Genomic DNA, 11,749 nt, shown 5'->3' on the forward strand with positions numbered 1-11,749 from the left:
CCAATAACCTCTTTTATTAGACCAAATATATCGGAAGAAAAGTATATGACAGACTTAATCAAAACATCCCTTTATTATACCGCAGTCATTAGAATTCAACATTGTCTTACTACAGAGTTACTAAGCTCTTTGAATAGGCCCAAGAGCAATGAAGGGCCATGCACTTTTGTTGTGGACTAATTTGGCTGTCATCTCAGTGACTATCAGTTAGTTAGAAGGTAAAGTATTATTCCTCCAGTACAACTGACGGTAATGTAGCAGTAATTCCTTATGTTTTACACACTACAGCTGCCCTGCACACTTGCTGGTGCTGATAGCAGTGAATTCTGAAACTACTTGTATCTTACCCCTAACGATTTACGGATTGAATTTACAGCCAACAGTACAGTACACTTCAGAATGAGGTTAAGCCAGAAGAGGTTAGGTCAAATAGAGGAAAGTCAACAGTTCTTGACCTATCTAATAAAAAATCACATCTAGTAGGCTTCATTCTGGTCCTTAGTTCTTACCTCTCCCTGAAGTCATATTGCCCACACTTAGCTCAGCAGAAGTTTCTCCTGTTCTTCACACCTACCTGTTAAGGCAAAAGCCTTAATTTTCCTTGCATACATATGTGGTGAAGGTAGTTTCTGCTGGTGACATGTCCCATCGAGTTGAAATGTATTCATTTTCCCTGAGAAGAACATTTCCACTTCACAGAGCAGTAGAGTAGAACATGAGGTATCTCTAAGACTGTACCCAAATCAAACAGCTGGTACCTACGTCTGTTTTCCTGCCCACAGTCAGATGAATTGTAGCCTTACACCTCCAAATACAAGAGCTGAGAGAATGATAGACACATTGTTAAGTCATAAAGGACTACACTTTCTGTGTGAGGGCAAATAAACACAGCATTTCTCCTGCAGAAGGCAGGTGTGTTTTATACACACATTATCATTTCCACAAAAGTTTGTCATACTAATAAAGAGAATTTGTGCTGTAAAAGTAATATTCTACAACAAAAATGTTTGTTTAATAGAACTCAACTATAATAAAGTGCTATTTTTCTGACCACTTTTGACATTTCCTTATGAAATATCAGCTATAGCACATAAGCAACAAGATTTTTTTTTTTTTTTTTCATTTTCAGACTGAAACTCTATGCTAGAAAGATTAAACAGAAGATCCCTGCAGTGGTGAATTTTCACTAATGATTATAGTGAATAGGTAGTCCTCTGCATAGATGGGATTCCTCTGTAGATGCATGTTCTTTTCCTTATCTCATCCTAGGGTACTAATTGCTTAAAAATATCTAAAAACATCTCTTTCACTAATGAGGCTTACTTTTGGTTTTCAAATTCAACCCACTGCAGAATTAAAAAGACCAGTACTGAAGAAACCTATGCATAGATGGCATCCCTCTAATCTGATATTATTCAAGTGTAGAAAAATATGCATTTTCACAGCTTAAATAAATTGCAATGACACCAAAAATCTTTATGTACAAGAAACTTCAATTCCTACCCCCCAGTACATAACTTATACTTGCTAAATTTAACTCATGCTTATTGCTTGTCTCCTTACATTCAATGATTACCATGTCTTGGTGGTGTTATTTGTCAGCTGGCTACTATTTTCGCCCTGTACCATTAGTGAAATTACAAAAGCCGTATATACTTCTTGAAAAAAATATCTTGCTCTATTATCAAAAGGAATAATCAGGTGAGTTTTTAACTGTAGCATACAAATAGATTTTTTTTTTTTTTCATCTTTCTTTAAAGCAATACCATTCAATTCTCTCATCTCACAGAAAAAAGGTATGACAGTCTTTGGACATCTCCTGCAAAAAAAAAATCTTCCTTCAGTGATTGTCAAAGTATCCCCCTCCTCAGTATCAAAAATTGTGCCTGATTTCTTAAAGACGTTTGAGTTGCATAGGTATATATGTATATGGTTTATAAGACCCACAGAATTTCACCAAGCGCTTCTGTGAAAATATAGCTCTGTTACACAATAGAAGCCAACAGTATTCGTTAACTAAGTCAGACTTCAAAGCAGGAAAATACTTTTTTTTTTTGTGCCCCAGGAACAACAGAGAAAAATAAAATAATTTGATTTCCTAAAAGGGCAACTTTCAATTAACATTTGTATTTTAGATTTGTAATATGCAAAGAGAGTAGTGTGTTTCTTAATCCAAAAGCTGCCTGTACAAAAAGTTAATCAGGCCTGAGGTTTAATTTAGTTCCCAGCCCCACTGAATCTTGTTGCTGGAAATGGTATCATACAGTAGCTAAGTGATGTCTTAGATCTTAACCTCTGACTGAAGTGATACAGCCCATTCAGAATTATTGATAATTATACTGTTATTTTTCCTGCAGAGGTAGAAACAATGCTGAATTAAATACAGCATATGCTGCTTATGTATTTAGTGGCAAGCAAAACAAGCCCTAACAATCCTCTCCTCTGCATTAGAGATATCTACAGAGACCCCTACAGCATTTCCCACATTATCTCTTATAATATTTTTTTTATAGGTGGCTTTTTCAGAATTGATGTTTTGAGTAGCAGGGGTTTTGCTTCCTCACCCATGCATAAGAATGAGATCCCACTGCCCTGATCTGTTGGCAAGAGAGCATATCTGAATGCAATATAAATCAGAAGTGGCATGATTAGCTAGTTTGTTTTTGTCTTCCATTGTGCTATTCATTATTTCCTGAAATCCAAAGTGCTGTTGCTATTCCTCAGGCTGGGAGTCAGCAACTTATTTATGTTTCCATGACGTCATTCTTTCCATGAGCAGCTAAGCAGATTTGTATTGATGTGATGTTTTTCAGCACCCTAGAGAGTCAACCGGTAGAGCTAAATGCCATTTCAATCATTCCCAGGAGCAAAGTCTAAGTCAATGACCTGTCTCGTTGAGCTGTATTACTTTTTGATGCTATCATTTATTCTGTAATATGCAGTCCAATGGAGCTACCCTCTACAGCATCTGCCTATTCACGCAGTCTCCTGGAGAGTGCAATTTATATTAATTTTGTACTATATACTGGTTTAATTTTTTTTTCAGCCATCTTTTCAGGTTTCCCTTGTCTGTTAGGAAGTGTACAAGTCCACAGTTTGCCCTCTCAATCACTGAATTCTAGAACACGCACCACCTTACAACCATCTGCCCATCTTTATGACAGTCAACCTTATATTTATTATATATTTTAAATGTGAGAATTTGAAATTGAAATTGTTCCTAAAAATGCAAAGTTAACTGAGGTCAGTAGAAATCTGCTCGGGATTTTTAGCAGATTTTTGAAGACTGTTGCAGTCCTACTTAAACAAGAAACAGGTGCACCTGTTGCAGTGTGGGGATTAGCAGCAGAGAGGTTAGAGATGATGCTGTTCTGTGGCAGTCTAGAGACAGAGGTAAGATTACATTTGCAGGGCAGAAATAACTTTTGCTAGATGATTGAAATAGGTGTAGGGGGATGAAACATTTGGAGTGACACTTGCCCTTCTTCAGATCTCAGACAGAAGAGGCAGCTTTAAAAGCCAACACAGAGAATAACAGATCTGACTCTGACCTGTTGAAACACACAGTGATTGCTTCTCCTGTCAGAGTCAGTCTCAACTTCCCTTAAACTCAGAGGTAGTTTCATATGAAAAGACAGGTTGCTTGGGAGACCGTATCATGTAATGTGTCTGTCAAAATTATGATAGTTTATTTATTATTTCAGCTTCTGACATCAATATTAAAGAATATAAATCTACTTTGTCTGCTCTTTAAATCTTACACGTGAGAACATATTAAAAAGTATTTATAGAAAGGAATTAAATAAAAGCTTTGATATTTCCAAGTAGTCTACAGGAGAACTTTATATTTACGTAGTTATGTTAGCTTTAAAAGTAAATATGATTAATTTTCTGACTTTAACTGTATGCAAGTACTCAGAAAAAAAAATGCAAGTGGACCTTATATAATCCTGATACAAATTTGTTTAAAAACAATAGATTATTCTTCTACCAATTAATAAAAATATCCCAGTCTCAGATTTCAAAATTTATCCTTTTATTTGTGCCTTGAGTACTCCCCTAGCAAGAGAAAGACTCTTGCAGACACTAAGTTAGCAAGCCACTTAGCACACTGTGATGGGTTGATGTAAAGGGGTTCTGGTGGCAGGAGAGGGGATTTGCTCCCTGTGAATTCCCTGGTTTTGGAACAGGGTCAGACCCAATTCTGGCCACCAGATTGGACTCCCATCCCCCTCGGGGTTGAGCCAATCGGCACCTCTGTTAATTGCCCTATTTACGTTGGGACAAAGGAACCGGGAAAGGTGCTTTGACCGGGAGTGAGGAGAGAAGGAAGGAGGGCACTGCCCCCACTCCTTGGCTCCTGGCCGGGTGGCTGCCCGCGCCGGGCCAAATGCCACCTGCTGAGGATGGCGGCAGCAGAGCCGCCTGGGGAACTCGGGGAGCGCCCCGCTCCCAGGGTGCCCGCTGGGCTGAGTTCACCCAGAGAGGACTGAGATCTGAGAGAAACGGCCACACAGACACCAGGTCCGTGAAGATGGAACGGGACGAGGTGTGCCGGAGCTGAGTTTCCCCTGCAACCGATGGCGAGACGGCAGGCGGCCCCCCCTGCAGCCAGGACGATCTCGGTGGAGCAGAGACCCACTGCAGCCCATGGAGAAGCCCACGTTGGAGAAGAGATGCTTGAGCCTGAGGACGGTCGTGGAGCATGGGACGCACGACAAGGCAGAGATGCATCTAGAGTCCGTGGGACGACCCACGCCGGAGCGAGTGGCAACAACTCCCTAAGAATCCGAGACTGTGGTAAAGCCCACACTGGAGCAATCCGATGGAGAAGGATTGCATCCTGTGGGTAGGACTCACGCTGGAGAAGTCTGTGGATTTTCCTTGTGAGTAGGGGATCCACTGTAGCAAGGGAAAAGGGTATAAGGACTCGTCCTCCTGTAAGAAAAGGAGCGGCAGTAACAGCATGGGCTGTGTGGAGTTTAGTTGCCGGATCGGCCTAAACCACAACACACAGTATGATTAATTGTAAATGCAACTCACTTGCAAAGCACAGGGAGGGCAAGAGAAACCCAGCCACTGGGAATAAAAAAGAAGCTGCCACAGCAGCAGGAGTGGGCCCGCCCATGCAGGGCCAAGCTAGGAGTAGAAGTGACCCCTGCACAAGGCTGGCAGCTCATGAAAAAGCAACAGACTTTATTAAAATTAGTACATACAACTGTGTTACACCCACTAGAGTCAACTAAGATACACGCAGTGTGGTCCAGTGGAATACCTCTGCCATGCAGAGGGACTTTGACAGGCTGGAGAGGTGGGGACATGTGAACCCCATGAAGTTCAACAAGGCCAAGTGCAAGGTCCTGCACATGGGTCGGGCAATCCCAAGCACAAAGAGAGGCTGGACGGAGAATGGATTGAGAGCAGCACAGAGAAAAATGATGTGGCATGTTGGTTGCTGAGAAGCTCCACATGAGCCGGCAATGTGCGCTGGCAGCCCAGAAAGCCAACCGTATCCTGGGCTGCACAAAAAGAAGCGTGGCCAGCAGGTGCAGGGAGGTGATTCTACACCTCTACTCTGCTCTCATGAGACCCCACCTGGAATCCTGCATTCAGTTCTGGAGTCCCCAACACAAGAAGCACATGGAGCAGTTATATCGAGTCCAGAGGAGGGCCATGAAGATGATCCGAGGGCTTGAGCACCTCTGCTATGAAGACAGACTGAGAGAGTTGGGGTTGTTCAGCCTGGAGAAGAGAAGGCTCCAGGGTGATCTTATTGCAGTCTTCCAGTACCTAAAGGAGGCCTACAAGAAAGCTGGAGAGGGCTACTACAAAGGCATGTAGTGATAGGACAAGGGGCAATGTCTTCAAAGTGGAAGAGGGTAGATTTAGATTACACCTAAGGAAGAAATTTTTTGCAATGAGGGTGGTGAAACATTGGAACAGGTTGCCCAGAGGATTTGTGACTGTCCCATCCCTGAAAGAGTTCAAGGTCAGGTAGGATGAGGCTTTGAGCAACCTGGTGTTATGGAGGGTGTCCCTGTCCATGGCAGGGAGGTTGGAACTAGATGATCTTTGAGGTCCCTTCCAACCCTAACCATTCTGTGATGCTATGATCTTTGAACGCAACAACCTTTCATTCGAGTTTTATTACTTGTCCCAATTGAGGGGGAAATACCACAGCATCTCATTCATATACGTATAAGTGGAAACTGTCGTAGGCAGTCATTTTTCTGCAAGAATCATTTAGATTTTTGCATTTACTGACTGAGTACAGAGGACTTCAAGCGCAACAAACTCGTGCAGTTCAGCTGTGGAGTTGAGGCACTTAATTCCAGATCCCAGCCATTGTCCTCAAGGTAGGGAGCTCTGGTTAGCAAGTAAGCTCCATGGGTGATGGTGAGCAGGGATATTTTAGGAGGACTGCCAGTTGATTCAATTAAGTGAATGCAAAATGACTCAATGTAATGGTCCAGCTGATTTCTCTAGATTTTTTTCCTTTAGCCCAGATCTGTCTCACTGCTCTGAGATGCGGATATTTTCTCTCCCACACACCTCTCCAAAGAACTAATTACTTACTTAGCTTTGGATGAGTTGTGCCCTGGGAAATTTTTAATAAAACATATAGTATAATTCCTATGCTGATGTTTAGTACTTGAACATCAAAAGGTATGAACTCATCAAATAGAACTTCACCACTTGTGAAGTATTCACTCAATTTATGCTTAATTTGTTCTTCTATACATGTCTTCCATCACTCTACTCAGTCATTCAGCCAGAGCATCCTCATATTTGTAGATACAGTGTTTCCATGGGACTGTTAAGTCCTTTCATGCACAGTGGAAAGAAAGCCCTTTTACTAAGTCTAATGCCTTGATGTATTTCCCTGGATTTTCAGTATCTGTGCATTACCGAACCACTGAATTTAGCACAATGATAACAAAATGGGGTGCAATGCTGCCCTCCTGTCCTTCATTTACACTATAAGAAGAAACAAACAGAATAGATATAAGATACATAGCCAAATGTTTGGTTTAGTCCTTCACATTAAAATGTGTAAAAAAAGCTGATCTTTTGTTGCAGCATCAAAATAATAATTTACTTTTTACTGGTTTTGATCAAAACAATAATTTACTTTTTACTGTTTTTCATATTCTGGATTGTTTTCCTTGGGATTCAATAAAATTACACAAGAGTATTTCACATTCAAAACATGTCTTCAGATCCATAAAAGTTAAATTAAAAATAATAGTAATGAAACATTAAATTTGGGAGAAGCTTTATCTGTCAAGGAGGATTAACAGGTCAAGAAGGTCCAATATGGCTCTTAAACCAGGAATTTGAGTATCTCCTGTAGTTTCAGACTGCTTCCTTATTGAGTTTCTTATCCAGTTCGGCCATCAAACAATATTCTTCACTTAATTTCAATGCTTCATTTTTTATATCCCCCCCAGCTAGAATTTGAAGTATATCAAACAAAGTGTAGATCTACTAAATCAGTTTTATAAGTCCATTCCACTCTTCTTCCGAGGTAAGGTTTTATCACAGTTCCTCCCCCCAGGTCCACCTTACCTCCTGCTCAAACTCCAGGAAAGTCTGATTTCTAATGAGGTGGAGCCATCTGGTGTCTGTCACTTATGTCACACGTTCCTCTAATCCGCTTAAAAAAAGATAGGTTGCTTTAATATTATAAACTTCTGAAATAATTAACTATCTTTCTTTATTCCACACTCCTTCCCCTCAGATATTTAAAATAGATTAAAATATTTTTTACACTTTTATCTCATATTCTTAACGTATGTAATTCAACACAGCACTTTAATCTCTTTGAGTACTATGTTAAGTGAAATTTGGACACACAAGGACAAGTTGGGAAAGAGGCAAGAAAGGAAAATCCCACCTTGCCTTTTTAAATGTTTGAGAAAGCCTAACTTAGAATAATCTACAAGACCCTTAAAATGTTATTTCTTGAGTGTGAAAGCATCTTTTTCTGAGTAGACTAGATACCGCTCCACAGCACTACCTGCTACACTAACCAGATCTCCATTGATGTATTTATCACATCTGCTTTGACTATTGACACCTGTGTTTTCAGCAATAACAAAGGACACTGATTACTTCAGATGTTGACAGTACACACTGAATTAAGAGGAAATCCAACTGCATTGACCAATTTATTGGCCCAGCCTCCACCAAAGCACCTACTGCTGGCAGAGGAAAGCTCTTATGTCTGCCTCCTGAGTGTGAAATTAGACATTATAGTGTGGCATCAAGCCTCAGTTCAAGACCAAGCTCATGCTGTCTAAGCAGAAGTTAGGAACATAAATATTGGCTGATCTGCGTTAGTAGTTCTGGGCATGACAGAAGCCACCAGGAGATTAATTCCATTGCAAATCTGGCCATTGCAGTCACACCCAAAAACCTCCACAGGAATCAGAGACTCATTATTTATCCTTCTACTCCACAAAGGATAGCAATCTTTTCTACGGGCAGAAAAAGACCATCAAAACATTTTAGACCTCTCAAAATATTAAAGAGATGTAGGTCTTCATGGCAGAACACTAGGTGTACAAAACCTGGTGTTCTTCCTAGTCTGCTGGCTGGGATGAAGGCAGTTGACATGGTGCTGAAAGTGCAAACAGACTGTGCCTGTGGAGGACATATGCAAAAACTAGAGTGTGGAGGCAATGTGCTTTAGGCTTGAGACCAGGATTGCTTCAGTGAGTCTTGTTAAAATCAGTCTTGGGCACATTCAGGAACAGAATTTCAGCAACCAGGAAAATGTATTAGGTGACTACGGAGTGAGTTAAATTGGCCTGTGAGTCATCACAGCAGTATTTTATGACATGCTGTTTCATCATGACAACATTTAATCAGAGTCGTGAGACACTTTCTCTGAACTAGAAAACTAAAATGAAAACATCATTTAAGTTGTTTTATTTCTGTATTAGAATAAGAACCATAAGCCACTAGAGGGGTGACAGAAATGAAAATATCAAAACTAAACAGAATACGTTGCATGAAAAAGAAGCAATTGAAACTTTCAATTTTTCATGACAAATAAAAGCAAAATGCAATTTTAATAAAGTTAAAATGGCAAAATAAAAGGAACTGTATTCTCAGAGGGGAAGGCCACTGAAAATTGTTGTGTTTTTATACTCTTATAAGGGGTTTCTAAATTTCTTTAGCATGTAACCAATTTTAAATTCTTTTAGGGGAACCTATGTTCTTAATTCTTGTCCTAAATAAAAGTACAGCCTCACTGAAAAGCCTCAGTCATACTTAGCTGAAGTTCCTTTCTGTTGTAGTTTAATGCAAAGTCTAGTGATTAAAGCTATACTCTTTGCAAGGCCCACTGTGTACTCTAGGACATTAAATAAATTAAGAGATATATAATAAAAGCAAGTGAAAACATTTTTTACCACTCACCTTTCGCACATCCTACTACCACAACCTTGGTGCTTTTTGTTTGCTATTCTTCTCAGCCAAGTAGGACGAATAAGGTATCTAAACAACTCCTGACAATTGTCTTGCTAAAAAAAAAAAAAAAAAATTATTCTTTTTTAGTAAAAGAGAGTTAAAGATATTAGAATGTCCCTTCATGTGTATTATTTCATCCAAACATAAAATATTTTTCTGCATTTTACCTATATTTCTGGAGGATACTAATTTAACTAAGCATTCAGGTTTCATAAGGTGCTTGGCTTTAAAAATAGATAAAGTAATCTGAAAAATGTTTTGAGTTTTCAGCTGCAAGCCAGCATACAGCTGTCCAAACTGACCTGGCACAGTAAATTAATTTGGTATGAATTCGGTTTCTGGCCACTGGCCTTTACAGAACAAGTCTATAAAAAAATTCGTGTTCCATTTCCTTTCCTAAGGGCTTTCTCAGATGAGCCATCACATTCAGGTCCCAGCTGCTGGTTTGCAGGTGACAGAGCCATGAACACGGCATGCATGGTGTTTGCAAGGTGCACGTCAGACTCAGCCTCGTCAGAAACTCGATGTGACAGGCAAAAGAGTCACGTACCCAAGCATTCTTTTAAACGGAGTTTAAAGAAGTTGTGCTGCTTCTCTGGCTAAAGCATGGTGAAGAAACGCCCCACTAGCTTTCATTTAACAAGCGTGGCTGGCAGCAGCAGTCCAGCCAAGGGTGCACAGAAGTTGTGGCAGCTCAGCCATATGACCAGTTTTAACATAGTGTTTTCCAGCCTGTGCTGCCTCACTGCCACAGCTAGAGGCTTGCCAGTATCTGCTCTAATCACATTTCTTGCAATAAGCAACACTAAACTCTGAGTACGCAGGACAGTGTCCCTTCTTCAAAGAGCAGTGATGCTGGTGACCCATTTTGCCAAGCAGCCAAAACCAAGTAGGAGGACACATATCCCCTTTCCAGGCTAGAGGACAGGGACAGGGAACAGGGAACAGGGCTGGGATGAGAAAGGGAAGAGAGAAGTACTCATCTGGGGCATGGATGGGACCACAACTGCAGAAAGCCCTGAAAAAGTCTACTACATCTCAGCTGCTCACCACCACTGCCACCACAGCATCTCTGTTTCCAACTGCACCCCATCCCTTTATTTCCCTTCCCTTTACTGCCCACGTATGGCCACAGTCTCTTCCCAGTCCATCCCCCGGCCCCATCTGAGCCACAGCTACCTCCTTATGGGCAGCTTCACCCTGGGTTACCCGCTGCATGTCCTGCACCACGAGGGCAGGGGCATGTACATGGACTGGAGATGGAGGAAACCACCTGGTGTCAGCTGCTAGAAATGTCTACAGTCTTCATTAGTGATTTTCGCCTTTCTGCAAAGCTGGTGCATAAGTCTCTGAGTAAACTCCAATTATGTTTTCTTGGCAAGGGAGTGTAACAAAATACAAATTATTTAATGGCTCTGCTAGATGCTTTAGTCATTACTTTATCCATTATTATAACCAGTGTGAATAGCGTCTGTGGTCCTTCATAAGCAAAGTGCTTAACTACATGCCTAAACTCAAGGCTTTGTGTTTAATTTAATCCTTGCCACAGGCAATTTCTTATAAGCATCAAGCAAATTTGGGCCCTGGGGCTTGTATTGTAAGAGAATATATAATACAGTCCAAGGCTGGGCAAAATGATTGTTGATGAAATGTCAGTTGCCCTTGGCATGGTTTCTGCCCTACCAGAACTTGATGAATTGTTGTTTATTTTATCTTCATTAATAATAAATAAAAAATAAATTATCTTCTTTTCCAAATCTTTCTAAAATGTTAGTGTCCTTAACAGCTTAAGATAGTAAACTTTTCTAATATAAATCTTGTCTTAATTTTGAGTTCAAAAAGTTATTTATAATTTTTTAAACTTTAAACCTTGAAATTTATATTTTCACATGAGACTGTTCATCACTTTTCAAACAACTCCCAAAATAAACCACACCTGAAAGTTTCCTGAAACACACCTTTCGCCATGAGGTCAACAGCAACTTCCTATACATAAGGGGCATGTGGGGTACTTTTTTTTTTGGTCATTCATAAGAAATTCTGAGATTCCTCCAGTAGGTAATTGTTCATTTGAAACAAAATTCCCATGTAGTTTAAATTAGACCTTACTGTCTTTGATCTTTATGTGACTCAACTCCACCTGTCAGGTGACTGTTAACATGCCTGTTTTGATTTTTTCATTCTGTAATGAAAAGTTATCTACAAAGCTAGTTAAAAATTATAGTGTTTGACAGAAATACTTTCCATTCCTCCCCTACAAAAGAGCAAATTC

The sequence above is a fragment of the Tauraco erythrolophus genome, chromosome 4 (genome assembly GCF_009769465.1).
Source record: "Tauraco erythrolophus isolate bTauEry1 chromosome 4, bTauEry1.pri, whole genome shotgun sequence".
Lineage (NCBI taxonomy): Eukaryota > Metazoa > Chordata > Aves > Musophagiformes > Musophagidae > Tauraco > Tauraco erythrolophus.